General features: G+C 37.2%; 1 long non-coding RNA gene across 1 annotated transcript; it reads right to left on the bottom strand.

Moving 5' to 3' along the window:
- Positions 1 to 554: 554 nt before the first annotated feature.
- On the bottom strand, positions 555 to 15,805 carry LOC141418801 (uncharacterized). The gene is made up of 3 exons (XR_012443445.1): positions 14,599 to 15,805; positions 11,122 to 11,179; positions 555 to 4,802 (listed from the first exon to the last, which is right to left on the bottom strand). It is a non-coding gene; the product is annotated as an uncharacterized lncRNA (long non-coding RNA).
- Positions 15,806 to 24,758: the final 8,953 nt, after the last annotated feature.

The raw sequence follows: 24,758 nt of genomic DNA, 5'->3' as shown, positions 1-24,758 counted from the left end.
CAGGAATATTTAATTTTTGTTAAATAAAATTCCAAAGGAAATAGCTTTTTTCATCATATTTATAAAAAAAAGAGAGAGCTGTCTGATAACAACGTTTGCCATTTATGCCCCTTACTTATAGGCGATTTTGGTCACGTCGTTGGACAGGAGCTGGGGAAGGGCTCCCATCCCCTTACCTCCACTGATTTGTTCAACATTGTTTGGATTATGCAGAGAACTTTTCTATACCTTTTTATGTCATATAAGTTTTAGAACTGCAGAATGTTGTATGTTAGCTAAGTCCTGTGAAATTAACAATGCTTTAAAATCACTCTGAATGGCAAATCCATCTTACCAAAACCATGAAAGGAGAAATGAGAGAGAATATACCAAGACCCAGCAATCTTTACATGCTAACTTGCAATTGTAATTTATGATACAAAAGTCCTGTGTTTAAAAGATTTTCTTAAGTGAAGAAACTAAAGGCAAAAATATGACAAAATGTCATTAATAAAAAACAAAGTAAGGCAGTTTACAATTATAAAGTGTTTTTAAATTGAACTGTTGACAGAACATGCAAGCAAACTCAAGCATTCTCATGAGTAGTGAAAGAACAAAGGTGTAACTGGCTGGTGGCATGGTGTTTGGGGAAGTGATCACAAGAATATAAGAGGTGGGAGGCTGTGATGAAGAAGCTATTGTATTTTGTACTTTTATTGTTAATAATGGCAAGAGTAAAGGGTGCTAAGGGTGAATTCAGTTACAAGTTTGGAGTATGTGAAGTGTGCTTCTTGGGACTTTTCTCCCAGAAATGGGCCAGGTAAAAATCATGTGTCATAGATCATCACAGCATGGTGGGGATGTGAGTGGCTCAGGTGCAAGAAAACCACCACTTGATGCACAACTTCTATATAAGCTTTCAGTGTTCCTACAATCCTAGGAATGAGGTATGTGTCTAAAAAGAATTTTGGATCAAAGTGTGCTGCTTATGAAGGAAAATTCTTCTGGACATTACCCCACATGCCCACAGTTTTCACTGGGTCACAGAAGGACATTTTACCATTTTGCCAGAAAAAGAATGGCAGTTGTGGCAACTGAGTGATCAAATGTATGGGTTCCACCCATCCAGGTTTCTTGGTTTGTACCATCACACTAAGGGATGTGGTATTTAGAATCCAACTGGGGCTCATTTGAAACTCTCATACAAAACTCTCATTTTCTAAAAGGCAGATACCCGAAACAGATATTAAGAGTGGGCAAATTACAAAGTACATCCTAAATTCTTCACAAGGCAGCACAAAAGGAACAGAGACAAGTAAGGCATCACACAAAAAAAGGAAAAGCAAAACAAACTTCAAGGCAGGGCAATGCCCCATCTCCTACCTGGTGGTCTCCCATGATGATGCAGGATCAGTGTGACATTCTGACTGGCTGGACAAAACTTCTGTCACTGGAGATGGGTTGAAGAGATTGTCAGTGGAGTAGAAATACTCAATTCATTACTCATGGTTTTTGTGGTTTTTAAATTAATCAAAGAAAATAATTTTAGGCCAAATTTTGAGGTAAAAGACTGGCAAAGGATTTATTAAGACAAATCAGGTAAATGCACACAAAGCAAAGTGGAGTGCAGGTGTCAGACACATGGAGAACTTCTTCCACCAAGTCTATTTACATTAGCTAAATGAAGTTAGGGAATTCAGCTTAAAAATTTTTTAAATAAATATTTCTTTCTAGACACGTCACTTTTAATCATTTTGTTATGTAATTTTTTTCATATTATCTAAGCATGGAGAAATTTTGTCTGACATACAAAACGAGTGTGTTACGACATAAATGCCTATTTTCTTATTGTTTTGGACATTTTTCATCAACAGAACTGATATGCCAGGCATATCAGTTGGAATCATCTAGGACAGGAGGAATTATAGAATTGTTTTACATTTCCTACATATTTTAAGTTGGTGAGGAGGAGTGTGTTGGAAGGAAACAGGTATGATTTCATAAAGATCATTTAGTACAATATTCAAATTTATAGCCCTAGTCTCTGATTCTGCCTTTTCTGTCCATGCCACCTACACATATTTTACTCTGCTGTAGTATGATTACTTAATCACCAACCTGGTTATTATCAAGCCTCTATAAAGAATCTTTCCAGGTTTTTTGAGTTCTCTACTGGGGAACCTGAAAAAACACATAAAACATGACCTCAGAAAACACTTGTTCTTCAGGATGCTTACTAGTTGCGTTCCTCAGAGTAGATGTCCTGGAATACTGAGCTCTACCTGGATACATGGATTAATTTCAGGCTAATGGCATCTTCAAGACAGGTTGTTCTCTTTTCATTGGAGACCTGCAAAAAAATCCAGGACATATTACTATGATGACAGGAGAACCTCTACCCAAATATTGAATACCACTTGCTCTGCACTGCTCTATGACCACTTTATCGCCTACCTCATTCTTAACAATATTCAATCAATAATCGTTTAGGAACTGCTCTGTTATCTCTCTGCGAACCTGTGAGAAAACAAGCACAAATGTGTTTCATGATACAATTTCTTCTACCAGGATGCCTCTCTGTTACCTTGACTACCAACATTGTTGATGTACCCTTCAACTGTACCGGAATACATGGATGAACGGGAGGTGACCTGCACCATCTCAAGAGCCCTTCTTTGTTTGAATATTTATTTTTATTAGCATAGATTAGTTGTACAAAGAGCTTTCAACATATTTATGTAGATGCATATAATGAAGTTGGACTTAGTGACCCTGTCTATATTTCTTTCCCATAACTTGGCTCCCCTCAACTTTTTAACAGTATTTGGTGGCATCACTATGCTATATATATATGAATATATATACATATTTACACGACTATTATATAATATATATTTATATATTTATAATATATACTATTTTTGTCATATGATCCCCCCCAATGCTCTCTCCTTTACGCCTTCCACTTATACCAATTCGTCCTCCAACAGTCCCCCTTTTGCAATCATGACAAATTAATTTTTTTAGGTCTAGATTCCCTAAATGAGTGAAAATATGCCATACATATCTTTATTATTTGTGGCACTATTGGTAAAACCCAGGGTCTGACATTTGAAGGCTTGCACTCTGTCTTGAACCCTGCCTCTGGATCTTTTTTTTTTTTTAGTTATCTTTTGAATAGGTCTCAATGTTTTACCCAATGTTGGCCTTGGACTACACTTCACCTACCTATATCGTCCTGCTGAGCTGGGATTACAGGTGTTCACTATGTTATGCTTATTTGTTGCAATAGGGAGTCACTACTGTTTTGTCTGGGCTGGCCTTGAACCCAATCTTCAGGATCTCTGCCTCCAAAGTACCTGGTATTACAGACAATCACCATATGCAGCAATGATACTTGTCCTTCTGAGCTTGCCTTGCCTCACTTCACATCATGGTCTCTAGTTCCATTTGTTTTCCTGCACACAATATAATTTCTTTCTACTTTATGCCTGTAGAATACTCCATTGTACATATGTACCATATTTTCTTTTCCTTTCTAGACTAGGCACCTGCAAAACATCCTGTCCTTACAACTAGTCCCAAGGATGACAACAAAGAAAATGCTTACCTGGTAACTGGGATTGCCCATCATGTGGGGCCACTCAGCTCTTTTCCAGTTGAAATGAGATCTCACTAACATTTGGAGAGATTGGGCCTCAACCTGTGATCCTCCTGATTGCCTTCTCATGAGTAGCTGCGATTACAGGTGTTAGTTCCCAGCCCTTTTTTTAGGGAATCATATCAGCCTGTGTTTATATTGGGATACATCAAAGGAATATATGTGTGTATCATTTTGTATTTATTTTGGTTATTTCTTAGGGGATATATGTTATTTACTTTTTGCTGGTATGAAAGTTTTTTAGGTTTTAGTAGGACTTATATTTGTTAAGGAATGGTAAAGGAATTCATGCTAAAAAGCTAGATGTGAGATGTTGGACCATATAGGAAAAGTAGTGGAAGCCTCAGATGTCCCAGGAATGAGTAATTACAGACTTTGGAGTAGAGCTTACACTAGCCCCATCAGAAGCAGAGATATTACTACTGCTACCCAGCCCATTCTTTCTCACCTTAAGAATCGCTTTTGTAGAGAAGGAGTCAAGAGGAAGCGAGGTTTGAGTCTTGGTGGACAGCTCCACAGCCTTTACACCCTGACACTGCAAATGTGATGTCACAAACAACTTGACGCTATCCATATAGCCAATTGGCTACCAGAATGCCGCTGCCTCTAACCAATCAGAGTCTGCCACATGCTTTCCACTACCCATAGTGCTTTGGTGATGTGCTGCTCGTTGCCATGCAATGCATTTTAAAGACATAAGTATAATTTCAAGCATTCTCCTCCAATTTGATTAAATATATTTTTGTCTAGTGTAAATTTTTTCTACTCTTTCCCCTTCATTATGAAGTACCACAACTTGCAGTTACTTTTTGTTTGTTTTGCCTTTGGTTTTTGAGTCAGGCTTTTGCTATATAACCCAGTCTGCTTGCAAATGCAGTCCTCCTGCCTCAGCCTTCTTAGTGTTTTCCTTGTACTCACCATGCCCTACCCCATTCTTCCTAGTGCTGGGATTCCAGATGTACCACAAGGCTGTCTCATCGTCAGTTCTTTAAAGATTCATTTATTCACTTATTCAGTTATTGAACAGAAATTGTTGGAGTAAGTGTTTGGCAGTACAGTAGAGGTGTTCTAGGTTGTAGTGGGAAGGAGGATGGGAGTACACTGTGGTTAATATTCTCAGAGGCCTCACCTCCCTTCATCAAACCATTAGACTGGGATCATTCTAGAAGAAATGAAAACATAGTCACCTTTGGAAGATTATCATTCTACAAATCAAGTCACATCTTACACTGTGTTTTAAATTTTTCAATAATCATGTAATTTGCCAATTATTATGCCAAATGCACTAGAGGTTTAAATAAATAATATAACATATATGAATCTATACATCAACCCACACTGACTGACTGAGAGCTCAAACAATTATTTTCCAGGCTTTTTGCACAGGTCAAAAGAGTACAAGACTTAAGGCTTAATTTATATGGAAAAACCATGAATAAAATTACACATTTGTTATATTCTCTCATCTAGTAAATTCTGAGCTTATGATTTGAGGAATTTTGTAAGTACATTGTAGAGCATTTCTTATAAGACAGAATCTATTTTTCTTTGTCAAACATTTTATTTCTCGTATTATTGATTTAAAGTCTTTTTATTGTTAATAAATGAACAACAGTCATTGGGGAAAAGGATTTTATAGAACTTTATGGGTTATATTAGTTTAAGAACTACAAAATGTTACATTTTAGCTATAGCTAGCTAAGATAATAAAATTTCAAACTGACCTTGAATATCAAAACTTTCTTAGCATAAGCAGGAAAGCAGAAGGGAGATTGAATATACCAAGGAATAACAATCTTCCTATGTTAATGCTGTAACTATAGTTTGACACAAAAGATGTATGTTTAAAAAAAGTGTTTCCTGAGGATTCCAAGATGGCAAGTAGAGGGAAGAAGTAGAAAGCGTGCTTCCTAAAATAAAATCTTAAGAGATGCTGGAGATACACCTTATAGGAAAAACCACCAAGAAGAGGCAAAACTCTGACTCCTCCATAGCCCCAGCCAGCCCATAGCATCCATATTCCATGGTAAACGGACAATCCAGGAGGGCTCCCACACCACCACATGCCATTTCATACCAGCTCGAGAGACGCAGGCCACCAGGTGAGGTAAGTGGCACGTGGTACTCCCACAGACAATCCTGGGCTAGATCAGCATAGACCCCTGGACAGGCTGACTCCCACCCAGGGAAACAAGAGAAAGAAAAGAAACCGAATAAACAACAACAAAAAAGACACGTAGCAAAGAGAGCAGGGTGCCTTGAGTGCCAAAGAGGGAGGAAAGGGCAATCCCTCATGGAACAGTAAATAAACAAGTTGGCCAGAGAAGGCAGGAGTGGCAGCCCCCACCCAGCAACCTTGGAGCAGGAAAGCTTATGAAAGTGGCAGTGCGAGGAAAACTCCACTGCAGAGGGGGGATGGGGCACCTCCCACATGAACTGTAAATAAACACACTGACCAGAGAAGGGGGGTGTAGTGCCACCTCCCTCAGTGTGTTTGGAAAGGGGAAAGCTTGTACCAGTGGTGGTCACACCCAGGAGATCTCTAAATAAACAAAGCCTGTGGGGCTAGGTGAGTGTTAAGCTCATCCCTGAGATCTGAACTCAATAAAGCCTCCAGCAACAGCTGGCTGACAGTAGTGAGCAGGTGAACCACAGCCACAGATAGACATTCACAGAACTGTCTCCAGACCTTTTGTTTTTCTTTTTTCTTTTTACACCTGCATGTTGATAGACTTACTGAAACTGTATTGCATTTGAACTTGGGATACTTTGTTGTGGTTTTTTTGTGTGTTTTTTGTTTTTTTCCCCTTTGATGAGACAATGACAGAACTACTTCTGAGACACCATCTCCAGGATTGGAGGCTGAGGGACTAACACCAAAATTATTAAGACTGAAACTTTATTGCACTTGAACTTTGGGATTTTTTTTATCCTCTCTCTGTCTCTCTAATGCCTCTTTAGCTTACTGTTGATTAGAACACTAACTCTCCCTGTTTATTCCTTTGACACTTTTTTTATTGTTGTTGTTTGTTTTGTTTTGTTTTTACTTGTTTATTTATCCTTTTTTCTTTACCTTCTTTGCTTTCCCTCTCCTCTCATGTTCCATTCTAAATATCACCATTGTTATTATTACAAGATAGAAAACACTTAATTGCACACAGTACAGGGACAGTAACAATATCAAGGGCAATGATGGGAAGATGGAAAAAACAGGGAAACCAGTACCTCCCCCCAGCAAAAAATGAGTACAGGAACCAGAGGGAAATGAAGAAAACAGATATTCAGATCCAGACTCCAACAAAACCAAGATAAACTATGCCAAGAACCCAATGAAGACCACAAGAACAATCTGAAAGAAGAAATCCTGCAAATAATCAATGAGAATTTTATAGAGATGATACTAGATATGGTGAACCAAAGTGTACAATAGACACTCAAGATATTCCAAGACAACAAAAATAGAGAATTTGAGAAAGAACAAGAAGAAATAAAAGAAACCATAGAAGCACTGTATAAACACCAAAGTGAAACAAAGAACACGATTAATAAAAAAGATAAATGAACTCAGGATAAAAACAGACAGCATTAAAGAGGAAGTGACTCAGGATATGGAAAACCTGACAAAAAAGAACGAAATGAAATTGCAAAACAAAATGGAATGCCAATCCAGCTGAATAGAACAAGCAGAAGACAGAATCTCAGAACTCGAAGATGATGTGGTAAGTAAAGGAAAAACTAAAGAACTATTAGTTAAACAACTCAAGACCTGTGAAAGGAAAATGCAAGAACTCACTGACTCCATCAAAAGACCAAACCTGAGAATCATGGGCACTGAAGAAGGAGAAGAGGTGCAAGCAAAGGGAATGCATAATATATTCAACAAAATAATAACAGAAAATTTCCCAAATCTAGAGAAATCTGTGCCCATACATATGCAACAGGCCTCCAGAACACCAAACAGAGCTGACCAAAATAGAACTACCCCACGGCATATTATCATTGAAACAACAAGTACAGAGACTCAAGAAAGAATATTGAAGGCTGTAAGAGAGAAAAAACAAATAACATACAAAAGTAAACCCATCAAAATCACAGCAGACTTCTCAACAGAAACATTAAAAGCAAGAAGAACTTGGGGTGAGATCTTCCGGGCACTGAATGAAAATAACTTCAACCCTAGGATACTCTACCAGCAAAACTATCATTCAAAATAGATGGAGAAATAAAAGTCTTCCATAATAAGCAGAACTAAAACAATATGTGACCACAAAGCCACAACTACAAAAGATTCTTCAAGGGATTCTGCACACAGAAAGTGAAACCCAACATAACCATGAAAGGGCAGGCAGCATCAAACTAAAGGAAAAGAAAAAGCAAGAAAGTAGAGAGTAACACTCTATTCAACATAGTACTGGAATTCTTAGGCAGAGCAATTAGGCAAGAAGATGGAATAAAAAGAATACAGTGGAACAGAATAGAGGACCCAGATATGAAGCCATGCAACTATAACCAACTTGTCTTTGAAAAAGGTGCTAAAAATATACGACGGTGAAGACAGACTCTTCAACAAAAACTGCTGGGAAAACTGGTTAGCAGTCTGCAAAAACCTGAAACTAGATCCATGTATATCATCACCCTATACCAATATTAACTCAAAATGGATCAAAGATCTTCATATCAGACACCAAACTCTAAAGTTGATATAGAAAAGAGTAGGAAATACTCTGGAATTATTAGGTATAGGTAAGAACTTTCTCAATGGAACCCCAGCAGCACAGCAACTAAGAGCATAGATAAATGGGACTTCATAAAACTAAAAAGCTTCTGATCAACAAAAGAAATGGTCTCTAAACTGAAGAGAACACCCACAGACTGGGAGAAAATATTTGCCAGCTACACATCAGACAAAGGACTGATAATCAGAAAATATAGGGAACTTAAAAAACTGAATTCTCCCAAAACTAATGAACCAATAAAGAAATGGGCAAGTGAACTAAACAGAACTTTCTCAAAAGAAGAAATTTCAATGGCCAAAAACACATGAAAAAATGCTCACCATCTCTAGCAATAAAGGAAATGCAAATTAAAACCACACTAAGATTCCACCTCACCCCTGTTAGAATACCCATCATTAGCAACATTACTAACAACAGGTGTTGGCAAGGATGCAGGGAAAAAGGAACCCTCTTACACTGCTGGTGGGAATGTAAATTAGTACATCTACTCTGGAAAAAAATTTGGAGGCTACTTGAAAAGCTAAACGTTGATCTACCATATGATCCAGCAATACCACTCTTGGGGATATACCCAAAAAACTATGACACAGGTTACTCCAGAGGCACCTGCACACCCATGTTTATTGCAGCACTATTCACAATAGCCAAGTTATGGAAACAGCCAAGATGCCCCACCACTGACGAATGGATTAAGAAAATGTGGTATCTATACACAATGGAATTTTATGCAGCCATGAAGAAGAACGAAATGTTATCATTCTCTGGTAAATGGATGGAATTGGAGAACATCATTCTGAGTGAGGTTAGCCTGGCCCAAAAGACCAAAAATCGTATGTTCTCCTTCATATGTGGACATTAGATCAAGGGCAAACACAACAAGGGGATTGGACTTTGAGCACATGATAAAAGCGAGAGCACACAAGGAAGGGGTGAGGATAGGTAAGACACCTAAAAAACTAGCTAGCATTTGTTGCCCTTAACGCAGAGAAACTAAAGCAGATACCTTAAAGCAACTGAGGCCAATAGGAAAAGGGGAACAGGTACTAGAGAAAAGGTTAGATCAAAAAGAATTAACCTAGAAGGTAACACCCACCCACAGGAAATCAATGTGAGTCAATGCCCTGTATAGCTATCCTTATCTCAACCAGCAAAACCCTTGTTCCTTTCTATTATTGCTTATACTCTCTCTACAACAAAATTAGAAATAAGGGCAAAATAGTTTCTGCTGGGTATTGAGGGGGGGAGAGGGAGGGGGAGGAGTGGGTGGTAAGGGAGGGGGTGGGGGCAGGGGGGAGAAATGAACCAAGTCTTGTATGCACATATGAATAATAAAAGAAAAATGAAAAAAAAAAAAAGAATTAATCTAGAAGGTAACACATGAGCACAGGAAATTAATGTGAGTCAACTCCCTGTATAGCTCTCCTTATCTCAACTAGTAAAAACCCTTGTTCCTTCCTATTATTGCTAATACTCTCTCTTCAACAAAATTAGAGATAAGGGCAAATAGTTTCTGCTGGGGATCAAGGTGGTGGGGGTGAGGGAGGGGGGAGGGGGATAAGGGAGAGGGTGAGGGAAGGGGGGAGAAATGACCCAAACATTGTATATACATATAAAGAAAATGAAAATTTTTAAAAAAGAAAAAAATCTTCAAATCATTACTCGTGGTTTTCATGGTTCTTGAATGTGTCACAGAAAAGAATTTTCATATGATCTGTAAGATAAAATATTGGCAAAGATTTTATAGCAGGTTAATCCAAAGGTGGAAATAGTAGGAAAAGAGTCTAAGGCATGCCAAACAAACTGGAGTGAAGGGGTTAGAGACAAAAGGAGCAGTTATCCATCAGGATCCTTTTCATTAGCTAAATTACCTACGGGAATTTGGCTGTAACCATAAGTGAATTATTGGTGTTAGCCACCTTCTAACTTCTGTCATGTTGAAGTTGTAATGCTGTATCAATATTATTCAAGCACGGAGACATCAGGTTCTGTTTGATCTGATCAACAAAAGGGCTTTGGAATTTCTGTGTCTGTATATTATGGGCATTGTTTAAATCAAAAGAATTGCTGTAACCAGGTATTCATACTTTCAAGGGTACATGAATAATATAGGATGTCTCAGAATCACTACATGAATTTTACTATATATTTAAGTTAATGGAAAGGGCTGTGCTGAGTAAGTTCATGTTTCTTTCTCACAATGTTTAATTTTAAAATCCCAGCTCCAGAATCTGTTTTTCTTTGGTTCTCATGAAACCTGTACCTATTTTAGCCCACTACACTATGATAAGTTTATCACATACCTGGTTATTAGCAAGCTTCCATAAAGAATCTTTTCTATGTTTTAGACTTCTCTTGTAGGGAACCAGAAAAAAACACACACACAAACATATGTCAGGATTCACTTTCTCTTCTAATACACCTGCTTATTGAATCCCACAAACCATTTTAAGTGATACTTGAGTTCTAGTTGGATACTGGGATTAATTTGAGATTGATACATTCAGCAAAAGAGGGCATCTATTCTTCCTGTCTGGACATCTGCAAAAACCCGTGTGCTTATTTTTGGGCTGATAGGACCATAGCAATGATAAGGAAGCATGATATAATCTTTCCTCAACATTCACAGGTTCAACGATAAAATTCCAGCCTCATGAAATGTTTAAACTATTGGACAATAACATGAGTTTTGACCTCAGCCACTGCAATCAAAATATAGTGACAAGAAGGTCCACAATCACTGCTTACCTGTATTTTTGAAGAGCAGAAATTTTATGCTGTAACTTAGGCCCACATCAACAGGTACCTGAATACAAAACATTTTCCATGTAAGATCTTTTTTGGCTTGTTGTCAAGTCTTGGCCTGTCTCTGAAGGAGACATCATTGCAAACTGATTTGGAACATACCTGATGCTAAATGTGTTTGTGGTAATATTCAAGGTCTTCATATCATTTTAGGATCCATTAATGCCACCTCAATAATTGCAGATGTCCACAACAAAGGATTTTAAGATACTGTTAGACCAGAGAGAGTACTTATACATTTTCCTCATTCAAGATGACGGGGATTATCATTATCAAAGTTACCTGGATCTCTGCTTATCTCTCCATCACAATAGGCATAAATAAGCAGTATCTCTCTGGAAAGATGCAATAAAGTCTAACTCTAGTTTAGGAATGTGAGTCATGAATACATGTATTCACCAGATGTAGGGCAAAATAGGATGAAGACATCAAATGAACTTTAGGAAAGGTATGTATTCACAAGAGTCAATATGTCACCTGTTGATTCTTGTACATCAGGCAAGACCTACACAGAATCTCTTGAAAGAAACATGGCAATACCCATACTGGCACACCCTCACCAACCTCGTGGATAAGGCTATGAGATGCTTTGTACTACACTCCATGACATTATTGCCTACCTGGTTGTTAACAATACCTGGTCAACAGTCTTTTAGGGAACACTCTATTCTGTTTCAGTAAACCTTTGAGAAACTTGCACAGATGTGTTTCAGGATACAATTTGCTCTACCAGGACACCTATGTACTACCTTGATTACTACCATTGTTACTAGACTTACCCTTCACCTGGACCAAATATACAGATTAGATTGAAGTAAATTAGGTTTAGATCCATCCATTCTTGTAAATGCGTGCAAATTTTCCTATGCTTGCAAGAAGGTTCAAGGTCAATCATAATGAAAATGAACCAGGACACAGCCAGTGACACAACACACATAACATCAATGTCAGTATCTCTACCAAACACAAAGTGTAAAATCATGGTCACTACAATTATTTATGGTTCTTAAGTATCTTACCTGAGTACACGTAGTCAAAGTTTAGGGCCAAGAAGGATTAGAGAAACCATCATATTTAACTATATATATGAAGGTGAATTATTAGTACATTTTTAACCATGAGTCCCCAAAAACCATGAGGTTAGAAGATCATTAATATGAGTATACAATTAGACACAGCATTCATCTGGTTGTGGAGACCCTTCAGGACTGAGCAGACATTGAAATATTTAGAATATAAGCACAGCATCATCCTTTATGAAAGCACGGATGTACCCTTAGGTAACAATAAGAAGGGATGAGGATTTTGCTGTTTTTATTTTGAACGTAGGTGAGAAATATCTTATGCTTTGACAGTGAATGCCTTTTGAATAATTTTTATGAGGGATTTTATGTGTTATAGTTTTAAGAGATGAAAATGTAAGTTAATTGATCATACTCGTAGCTGTGGTTAATGACAAAATACTGTTAACTGAGTAGGTTTCTGTAAGTTTTTATCTATTGTTTTTGTATCTAACAGAGTGTCACAGTACATCTCCTTATCCAACCTAGCACTAGGTAGAGACATGGGTTGTTCCACAGCTATGAAGTTTTATTACGAGCTTTTCCCTGAGGACTTTGGCATAAAAATTTAGCATGATATATGTGATACATTTTAAGAACCTCCATAAATGCCACAGTGGTCCTCTAGGCAGCATAACAGTAAAATTAAAGAAATAAGTGAAAATATCTGTTAAATGAAAAAAATATATATTGTATTTATTAAAGTTGTACAAATTAGTACTTTTGAATATTAATATATTTTATAATTAGGGGAAAAGAGTTACCATCTTTTAGTGACATATTTATTATAGGTGTGATTTTTGTCATTTTCAACATAAAGTGGTACTCTCAGTTGGTCCATTATTAAAGTTTATAAATGTTTTTATAAACTTTAAAACATTATTAAAGTTTATAATGTTTTTAAGTACTCATGGATTTAGTATTTATCTTAAAAATAATTTTAATAAAAATAATTTATTATTAAAGTTTATAAATGTTTTTATAAACTTTAAAACATTATTAAAGTTTATAATGTTTTTAAGTACTCATGGATTTAGTATTTATCTTAGGTCATTACCGAGATTTTAAGGTCTTTTAAAGTTCAAATTGTATATGTTTTGAGCCTTGGTTACCCTTTGTTGTGTGAATTTTTTTATATTAAGGAGGTGTATGGTGTTGTGAACAGACCCTTTTGTAAAGTTATATTTAGTTATATTGATTAGTTGTGCCTTTTAGCATATTATTTTAATTTTTGTTTCATGGGGTTATAGACTATCTACGTACTGTAGTGGAGATTGTGACTAAGTTAGAGTTTGTCAGTTTTATTCATAGTATATTTAAATAGATATGAACTGTTTTCATATGCCTGAGGCAATATAGTTTATGTGTACCAGGTTGTTTTCAAAGTTCTGGATATGTTTATTTAAAAGTAAACAAAAATTGAGACATTGAATTTAAAGAAATTTAGAATATATTTTAAGAATTCATAATATTAAAGCAAGAACTGTCTGCTGGTACTTGAGCCAAAATATTATCAGGATTAAGGACTACTACATTTTATTTTGCAGTTTTTATTTTGAATTTAGGAGAGAAATGTCTTGTGCTCTGACACTGAAGGCCCTTTGAAAAATGTTCAGGAAGGATGCAAATAGAACACATAGCATTTTTTTATGTTTTGTATAAGTTCTTTTTGTTATTTGATTTTAATATAAAGAGAATAGGTGAATTATAAGTGATCTGGAAAGGGACCTATAATCCAAATGCATAAATATACTTTTAAAGGTTCGGTTTCTGAATGAGATTTGGACTTTGTAAGTTTTATTCATGAGCAAAATTGGAGGACCTTTTTATGTGAATGAAAAAAGGCAGAGTTTTAATGTTCTGTTAAGTGTTTCTGTTTTTAAACCTGAGAATTCCTTAGATAAGGTCTTTTGGGTACATCATTGTATTTTTTACATTGGTTGCTTATTAGGACTTTCAAGACTGTCATAGAATTTAACCCTTGTGGCTCTTAAAGAAATCAAAATATTTTTGTCTAAAAGGGGAACTGAACATTCTAGTAAAGCAAGAAATTTTTGTCCCGACGTGAACATGATGTCACTCTTGTCACCTTCTCAAATCAAATGGTGACAAGGCTGTGGATCCCCTGGGCTCCAGGAGTCACTCACGTGACCGAGACCTGCCCTGGACTCCTGTGAGGCTGGGCCTGGACCCCGAGTCCACCGCGGAAAAACGCCGCCTCCTCCTCAGGGAGCACCTGAGCAGGGACGCTCTGCATCTAGTCAGTCAGTGATCTACGGACAGAATCCTGAGGAAGAGTCTTTTAGTTCCTCGACTGACAGGACAGCCCCTCTGCAGATGTCCCCAGACCACCACTCACCAGGCTGAGGTGTCTGATGTGACCCCACCTCGCAGAAGTCCTGGTTGAGAAGCTGATGGCACCCTGAAGGGAAGGCACTGTGGAGAAGAGCACCGGAAGTTGTCATTCCTGCCCCGCCCTCAGGTCCACCCTCAGGCTTGTTCTACCCAATCAGGAGCAGAGGGTAGGTGGAGGTCACGCCCACTTCTGGCACAGTGAGCCCACTTCCGGAACCGTGAACCAGCGTCCCACTTTATGCTTATTCCCATGGCTTTCCAGTGTCGCTGTGATGACTAACGCAGGTTCAGAAAGGTATGTGGTTCCTATGCCAGGGACCACTTGTGATGGAAATGCCACCTCCCAACCAGACAGTATCCATGCACCCTCTCCTCTCACTCAGCCTGGTGTTTCTAGACTTCTGGCCATAAAACTCTAGGCTATGGTGGGTCCCTATGCTGCACAGTTAACCCCAGAAACCCTCAAAACCCAAACATCAGCTCCTTTGATCACCAATCATCTCTCACAACCAAAATTTCAATCAACATCCTGGCTATCTCTATACCCTGTTTACACTTTCCTATAAGTACCAAAAACCCCAATCTCCACTTTCGTAAGAATAGGAGAAGATTTATCCAATTCTGGTCTAAGCTCTTACAAAAGCCCCAATATGTCAAGCAGATGAGTAGTAATAATAAGCATAAAAATATTAACTATTGATGTTGGTCAGGGGATGTAGCTCATTAGTAAATATGTTCATAACAGGGAACTACCCTTGGGTTAATCCCCAGAACCATAAATAAATAAATAAATGTAAAATAAGTGACATCAGAGTTAAGATATGATTGGAGTGATAGAGATAAAAACAAAACTAAAAGTGGACTACTATCATCTTACCCCCGTTCTACTGACTGATTTTCTTATGCTCTGCTTCTCTGATGTTTGGGTTCTTATTCCCATTTTCGTGTCATTTCCCACATAGCTACAGTATCCTGCACACAATTCCTGGAAAGTGCCTCCTTCCTCCCACACAGAATTTTTTATGTATAATTGACTTACAAAGCCTGTGTGTATTTAATGTGTACAACTCCAGTATTTGGAATATAGATACATTTTTAAATAATCACAATCAATCTAGGGAACAAGCCCATCACCTTACAGATATTACTGTTTTTTTTCTCTTCTGCAAGTGTGTTTAAGAAACATAACATCTATTCACTCACCAATTTCATATATATATCATTGTTCCTACAGTGATCATAATGCACTGTAAATCTCCTGGCTGTATTCATCTTATAAACCTAAAATTCTATGAACAATACCCTATATCCTCCCATCACAACCTTAATCCCTTGTGACTACCCTTCTATTGTATTTTCCTGAGGTTGACTATTTTAGGTTTCATACATAAGTGAGCTGTTGCACCACGTTTTAAATATATTAACACATCACAATCCGAATGACTAATATCAGTAACACAAACAACAACAAATGCTGGTGAGAGTGTGAGTTAAAGGAAACCCTTTTCCATGATTGGTGGGAATGAATATTAGTGCAACCTTTATGGAAATCTGCATGGAATTTCCTCGAAAAATTAAAATATAAAACACATTGATACCACTTCTGGGCATATACCCAAAGGAATGTAAGTCAGGATAAGATAAAGTGACTTGTACAGGAATGTTCATTGCAGCACTATTCACAATAGCCAAGCTATGGAAACAGACCAGATGCCCTACTATGGATGAGAAAATAGGTTGCGGTACTTATACACAATGCAATAACACTCAGCAATAAAGTAGAATAAAATCATGCTGTTTTCATGTCCATGGTTTCAATGTCTCAGAAGGACAAATGTTAACTGTTTTCCCTCATATGTGGAAGCTAGACCTAAAAGGTAAATGTATAGAAAAATACATATATTACCTTATTGACACACAAACACGGGGGGAAAGAGACATAATGTGATTGTAATACTTACTCTGCTTAAGGAGAGTATGGATGAGTAGGTGGGAGAAGAGAAAAGGAATGATAGAGAGTGAGTAATATTGAAATAGATTGCATGTGTATATGAAGAGAGAATAAAGAAAGACAAAACCAGCTTTGTGCAATAGGAGAGCAAATCTATATAGACCGATAAGTGATATATATGCTTTAAAAAGGAGTTTGCATAAGCTGAAAAAAAGTATGAAAGTCTAAAAATGAGATCTAAAATTATTCCAGGAATGGGGAGAAGGAAGAGATAAAGGAGAATGAAGGAGCATTTGAATTTAACTACGAGGACTGGTAGAGTGGCTCAAGTGATAGAGTGCCTACCTAGGAAGCATGAGGCCCTGAGTTCAAACCCCAGTGCCACAAAAAAAAAAAAGAATTTGATCATGATATATTATAAAAACTTTGGTAAATGTCACAATGTACCCACAGTAGAACAATAATATGATAAATATATATACACACACATACATACATCTATGTATGTGTGTGTATATATATGTATATATAAATAGAGAGAGAGAGAGAATAAAAAGAACCAAAGAAACATGTATGCTAACCCACAACAGTGTTGGATGTCAGTGTGGGTCACATTGGAAGATTCTTGTAAAGATTTTCTGACTGAGATGTGTTGTTGTCCTGATGTTGAAAAATCACATCCAAATTTGACCTGTGACCACCTTGGCAATCTCTTTTAAGAGTCATGAGATGTACATGCAGTTTTGTTTCATTTGTGCAATACAACTCCAGAATTTGTTCCTAATATCCTCTTGTGACATTCTCACAAGCCTCTGGTACCTACTGCTCTTCTCACACCTTCTATAAGAACCACATTTAGGTTCACCTAAGAGTGAGATCCTGCTGCATTTGTTATACCTTGGCTTACTTCACTCAACAAAATGTCCTCAGGTTCATCCATGTTGTTGCAGTGGAAACAATTGTTCTTGCACAAAGAAAAAGATATGCTTCCCTGTTGGATATGGTATCCTGCACAATTCACACTGTACCACAGCATCATGTTGTCCTACATATAAGTACAAATATTATGTGTAAATAGAAAGTTTTTGAACTATGAATAAATTATTACCTGTTAGCCTATCATATCTGCAAACTAGAAGTCGATGCCTTTATCTACCGCAATACATTTCCCAAGCAGTCGCCTCCCAGAAGAAATACCTCCTCTAAGGTCAAGAACAACTTCTGCCTGGCCACCAGTGTGGCAGAAGAATCTACCTGTGGCCACCCAAAATGGAAACGCTGCAGAAGAATCAAATGAAGTTACTGTGGAAATGTAGATCTTGAGTCCATTCTTTAGTAATGATACTCATTTATTCAGTATCTTGTATTGCAGGTAAAACTATAAGGTGCTAAGCCATACTCTTATATAGTCAATGTGTGCCAATTTAAAATCATTCAGTCCACTGCAAGTGCTGCAATTAATTAAGAGAAGATCCATTTTCAGCCAAAATCTTTGTGCACTTTAAAAAGTAAATATCTGAAACAAATGTTTACACATTTAAGGCATTGCTGAACATTTATAAGCTATATAGGCACTATTTTTAACATTGTTGATAAACATCAAAATTGAAAGAACAGCATAGAAAGTTACTAAATTTAATGTCTTACTCAAGTCCTTTTTAAGACAACATCTCAAGTTAGAGTTTTCCATTAGTTATTGATTCTGAACAAATATTGATGAATTATTCCTAACTACAGTTGAGAGTTTGCATTAAGGTTCACTTTGTTCTGGAAGTTCTATGGAGTTTGCCTAACATCATTAATCACCATTGCAAAGATGCATACACATTTCCTCTGTTTCATCAACTAATCCCTCTCCACTATTCCCATAACCTGGGGCAACCACTGAAATTTTACTCTCTATATAGGTTTTTCTATCCCAGAATTCAATATTTAGAATTACAGCATAACTGCTTATTCAATTTGACTTTCTTCACTTAGAAATACACATTTAAGATGTCTTTCCTAGTTTCCATAGCTTGATACCTAGGTGATTCCTGTCACTGCATACTAGTTCCCAGGATAGAGGTGCTGAATTGTGTCAATCCATTAACCTGTTGATGAAGACCTTGGCAGCTTCCCATTAGATCAAATATGGATAAAGCTGCCATAAAATTCTTATGCAGATTTTGTCTATATTAATTTTTTTTAATTTAACTGATTAGACATCTAGGATCGTGTGTACCACCTTGTGTAGGGAGCATTATGTATTACTTTGTAAGAATTTTGAAGGATTCAGCAGTAAAAATATCTGGCCCTGGTAGTTTGTTCATTGAAGTGAATAGTTATTGACTTAAGCTTTCATGCATATAGTATTATTTTGACCATATTTCTACCTGGGTAAGTTTGGATAGCAACAGCCTTTGAAGGAATTAGTTAATTGTCTTATGCTATCAATTTTGTGGCCAAAAATTTTTAAAGTATTACTTTAACATCCATTTCATGTCCATGAAATCAGTAATGAAAATTCTTGTTTAACTAATAGTATTGGTCCATTGTGACTTTTATATTTTCTTTATGGTTCCCAGCCTAAAGGCTGGTCAATTTTTTTTCTTCACTTCAGAGAATTCTGTCTTGTGTATGTTGACTTTTTTCTACTACTCTCCCCCTTTTCATCACACAGCGTTCACCTTGAAGTTCAATCTCCAAATATTACTGAGTTTCCAGTTCTCCCTCTCTGGCTGAGTTTAGTTTAATTGCACAGTATTATGTGACCATGTTTGTATGATATATTTTCATTTTTTTCTATTGGTCTACCAAGGGTTTGAACTCAGGTCTTCATGCTTACTAAGAAGGCACTCTACCACTTGAGCCACTCTGCCAGCCATTTTTTTGTTTTGGGTATTTTTGAGATAGCCTCTTGAAAACTTTTTGCCTGGGCTGCCTTCAAATGGCGATCCTCCTGACCCAGCCTCCTGAGTAGCTAGGATTACAAGCACGAGCCACAGATACCTGGTAATTTATGTTCTTTTATATATGCCAAGATGGGTTTTATGGACCACAGTTGGGTCTATCTGGAGAATGTGTCATGTGACCTTTAGAAGAAAAGATAGGTCCTATTGTTTAAAGAATCCTTATATATAGAACAATTAATTATAGTAGATACATGCTGAGTTCATTAGTTTTTAGGACTCCCATGACCATCAACCACATTTGTTGGCTTTAGGAAAGAAAAATATATTTTTTCAAAGTTCAGGAGACAGATCAATCAAAATCAAGGTGTAGGTGCACTGTGATTCTCTAAAAAGGACAACAGTCATACTGGGATGGGGGTACAACTAGAATAGTTTGGCCTCACCTTACCTGATTGCATTTGCAATGATTCTATTTCCAAATAAGGTCAACTGTTGAGGTACTGGTGTGAAGACCTCACTGCAATGTAATTTCAGGATTTACCCATCACATAACAATCCAGTTCTCTTTTTTCTACTTTTCTTCCAGATGGATATGTCAAGAAATGATTAAGTGCTATTCAAAATTGCACTGTAATTGTGAACTTTGCTACTGCTCAATGCCATGCCATTGATTTTTTTCTCCAGTTTTCTTTTTTTTTTCTGACTCTAATGCATTTCCTTTCCTTCATTCAAGAGGAATGTTTTGCAGCAGCAACTGAGTCTCTGTGTGTCAATCTGTCATCTCCTTCCACCTGAGTCCTGTGTTCACACAGTGAAGTGATTTGAATTTTTCTGCAGTAGAACCAATGTGCTGACACTCACTCTATTTCTTACTATTTCCACTAAGGACAGGATTGAGGTTTTTCCTATGTGTATGAAGTGAAAGAGGACCAAGGTGTTGCCAAGGTAAGTTTGTCCATCTTTGTCTGAGGTAGAGATGTTATTTCATTTGTTTCTTTTTTAATCAACTTCAGACACTCAACTCCTAATATGCATACATTACAGATAGGTATAGATTGTCTCTTCTGGAGGAGTGTCAACTCCAAATTAATGACAACTGATATCTGCTTCAAGATGGCACTCACGTGTGATATTATAGGTTTTCAGTTACAGGATTGTCTGTATATTCCTCAGAGTCCTGTTTCCTAGATGAAAAGCATTTTTTATTGTTGTGTTGGAAATGGGCACATTGTGGCAATTACAGAAGTTCTTACAATATATGAACTATGTCATACTTGAACTCACCCCCTCCAACATTCTCCTTTACGCCCCCTCACCCCATTCCTGGAATAGTTTCAACGGATATCATTTTTCAATTTGCATACATATGCACACAGTATTTGCACTATATTCACCCTCCCACGCCCTTTCTCATCTCCTCTGCCCCTCCCACTGGTACCAAACCCTCCAGGCAGTGCCTGTTCCTCACTCTTGTTCTCTGATTTTGTATAATGAAAAAGAGAAGAAAATAATGACATGTTTGCTTGTTTAAGATAGCTACAGAGGGAGTTTCCCTGTGACACTTCCATGTGTATATGTATTATAGCCCGATTTTTTATCTCCTCTATTTTTCTTTCAACCTTAGTCCATTTCTTGTGATTTCAACCAGTTTAAAATTTCAAAACTCATTTTTTTATAGATAGTACAACAATTGTATTCACCTCACAATTTCCTTCTGTTACCTACCTCCTCACATATGTGACCTCACCTTAGTGTGACCTGATTTTCATGATATAACTGAGTTTGTATTAGGTATATATTATACATATGGGTGAAAGTACAAAGCTTCTGGGCTTCTGAACCTGAATAAGTTCACTTAAGATGCTGTTCTCCAGTTCCATCCATTTACCTGCAAACAACAAAATTTCATTCTTCTTTGTGGCTGAATAAAATTCCATTGTGTATAAATAATTTTCTTAATCCATTCATCATTAGTGGGGCATCTTGGGTGTTTCCATGGGTTAGGTATTGTGACCAATGCTGCAATAAACATGGGTATGCAGGTGCCTTTCTTGTAACGTGACTTGCATTCCTTTGGATGTGTACCCAGGGGTGGTATTTCGTGGATCATATGGAAGTTCTATTTATAGTTTTGGAAGTGCTTCCATACTGTTTTCCACAACGGTTGAACTAATTTAGATTCCCACCAACAGTGTATGATGGATCGCCAACATTTGTTGAGTTTTCCACTCTTGATGGTAGTCATTCTTACAGGAATGGGGTAGAATCTCAACATGATTTTGATTTTAATTTCCTTTATGGTCAGGAATGTTGTACATTTCTTCATGTGTTTTTAGCCATTTGGACTGCTTTCTTTGAAAGAGCTCTGTTCAGTTCTTTTGCCCATTTCTTCATTGGGTCATTGATTTTTGGGGGAGTTCAGTTTTTGGGGCTCCCAGTGTATTCTGGTTATTGATCCTTTGTCAGATGTATAGCTGGCAAATATTTTCTCTCATTCTGTGGGCTGCCTCTCCAATTTGGAAACCACTTCTTTTTCTGTGCAGAAACTGTTTAATTTCATGTAGTCCCATTAGCTTGATAAAATCTTCTTCCACCCATTCACCCTAAATCAATGCTTGTTTCTGTTTGTAAGGTGGTTCCTTGTAAACAACAGATTGTCCGGTCTTCCTTTTTAATCCAGTGTGCCAATCAGTGTCTTTTGATGGGGGAGTTGAGGCCATTCACATTCAGTGTTAATATTGCAAGGTATGTGGTGATTCCTATCATTTATTTTTTATGTAAAGGTTCATTTGTGTGCAACCAATTCTATGCTTCTCACAGATTACTTGTCTGATCTCCTCTTGAGGTTTAATAATTCCCATCCTTTCATAACTATGTTTGTTTTTATTTTTTGCAGTATGGTTTCAGCATCTTCTGTCGTGGTGATTTAGTGGTCAAGTAGTATTTTAGTTTCTGTTTATTATGGAAGATTTTTATTCCTCCTTTGGTTTTGAATGAGAGCTTTGCTGTGTAGATTATTCTAGGACTGAAATTATTTTATTTCAGCACTCCAAATACCTCACATCATGGCTTTCTTGCTTTGAAGCTTTCTGTTCAGAACTCTGCTATTATTTTGATGGGTTTATATTTATATGTTATTTGGCTTTTCTCTCTTACAGCCTTTAATATTCTTTCCTTGTACTCTATGCTAATTGTTTTACTGTTAATATGCTGTGGAGAGGTTCAATTTTAGTCATGTTCATTTTGTGTCCTGGAGGCTGCCTGTACCTGAATGGGCTTCCCTTTCTCGAGATTTGGGAAAAATTTCTGCTATTATTTTGCTGAATGTATTACATATATTTTGACTTGTACCTCTTCTCCCTCTTTGATGCCCATGATTCACAGGTTTGGTCTTTTGATGGAGATCGAGTTCTTGTGTATTCCTTTTACAACCTTTGAGTCTTTTAGCTAAGAATTCTTCTGTTTTCTTTAATATCTACTTTGTCTTTGAGCCCTGAAATTCTGTCTTCCACTTGTTCCAGTCTACCGGAGTGACTTCAAATATATTTTTATTTGATTTAAGACATTTTTTAATTCCAGGAATTCTGTTTGATTTTTTTCTGGACTTTTCATATGTTTGCTAAACTCCTCTTTCATATCCTGTTCAATCTTCTGTATTTCATATATCTCTTTTTTTTATAATCTCCTTAGCTTCATTTTGGAGTTTGTTGAAATCCTCTCTGAGTTCATTTAGTTGTTTCTTTGTTCTCAAAGTCTTTTATCTGTGTTTTCTTCCTATTCGTTGAGTGTTGGCATCTTCTCTTTATGTTCCTCTTTAAGCTCGCTGAGCAACCTTATCATTCTTGAAGCCATCCCCTGGGAATTCAGCCCCTTCACTTTCCATTAAATCCTCTATTATGTTATTGGTAGTCCATTGAAGAGTTGTGTACTCCTTGCCTTCTTTTTCTCCACATGATTCTTTTTTGTACGTTGTTCATGCATTCTTAGTTGGTAATTGGAGGAGGGGTTAATCACCTGTTACCTTTCCTTGTTTTAATTTCTATGCCCTGACTTGCTTAATTATTAGCTAGGTTGCTGTAATGTTTCTGTTCTCTGATCTGGAAGTATAACTTAGCAATAACAAATTCCCTTATCATGTGCTCAAAGTCCAATCCCCGTCTTGTGTTCGCCCTTGATCTAAAGACCACATATGAGGGAGAACATATGATTTTTGGTCTTCTGAGCCTGGCTGACCTTGCTCCGAATGATGCTCTCCAGTTCCATCCATTCACTTGCGAATGATAAAATTTCATTCTTCTTCAGGGCTGAGTAAAATTCCATTGTGTATAAATACCACATTTTCTTAATCTATTCGTCCATAGTGGGGCATCATGGCTGTTTCCATAACTTGGTTATTGTGAATAGCGCTGCAATAAACATGGGTGTGCAGGTGCCTCTGGAGTAACTTGAGTCACATTCCTTTGGGTATATCCCTAAAAGTGGGATTGCTGGATCATATGGCAGATCTGTGTTTAGTTTTTTAAGAACCCTCCATATTGTTTTCCAGAGTGGTTGTAGTAGCTTGCATTCCCACCAGCAGTGTACCAGGGTTCCTTTTTCCCCACATCCTCGCTAACACCTGTTGTTGCTGTTTTTGATGACAGCTACTCTAACAGGGGTGAGGTGGAATATTAGTGTGGTTTTGATTTGCATTTCTTTTATGGCCAGAGATGTTGAGAATTTTTTCTTAAAAATGAGGTCTTAAATTCAAACACCAGTGTAGTCAACATAAAAAATAGAACAGAAAATAGAGAAGTACATTGGGTAGATTGGTTTAGGCAGTGGTTCATGAGTCATCATAACGTGCATTTGTAGAAAAGGGATGAGTCTTTATTCAAGGTCTCTCAAATACATATCTTTTGGCATAGACAAAATGCTTCTCATTGTGGAGACCAAGATGGCAGATAGCTGAAGGGCCCTGAGACCCTGAGCTCCACGATTTCAGAAAAAAACACTTCAGATTCCTGGCAGCAAGGATCAGGTAACCCTGCTTTTTTGGCAACTAAGACACGGCCGATACATTGGGTGTACATAATGTTTAACATCCAGCCACTAAATGAGCTTTTTATACTCCATAACAATCAGGGAAGCCCTGGCCCTGGGACCTGCAGTGGCTTATGGCTAGCCTGCTGGAAAGCCTGTTACTTTCCCCCTAACTTTTTCTCTTTTTTTGGCTTCTTTTATCTGGTCCTAGAAAAGAAAGAAGTGTAATGCAGAGAACAGCAGAAAGTGTCCTGCAAGCATATGGGACGTCCTGTATCCTCCATAACTCATGGATAT

The sequence above is a fragment of the Castor canadensis genome, chromosome 18, assembly GCF_047511655.1.
Source record: "Castor canadensis chromosome 18, mCasCan1.hap1v2, whole genome shotgun sequence".
In the NCBI taxonomy this organism is placed as follows: Eukaryota; Metazoa; Chordata; class Mammalia; order Rodentia; family Castoridae; genus Castor; species Castor canadensis.
This window is presented reverse-complemented; position numbering and strand designations above follow the sequence as displayed.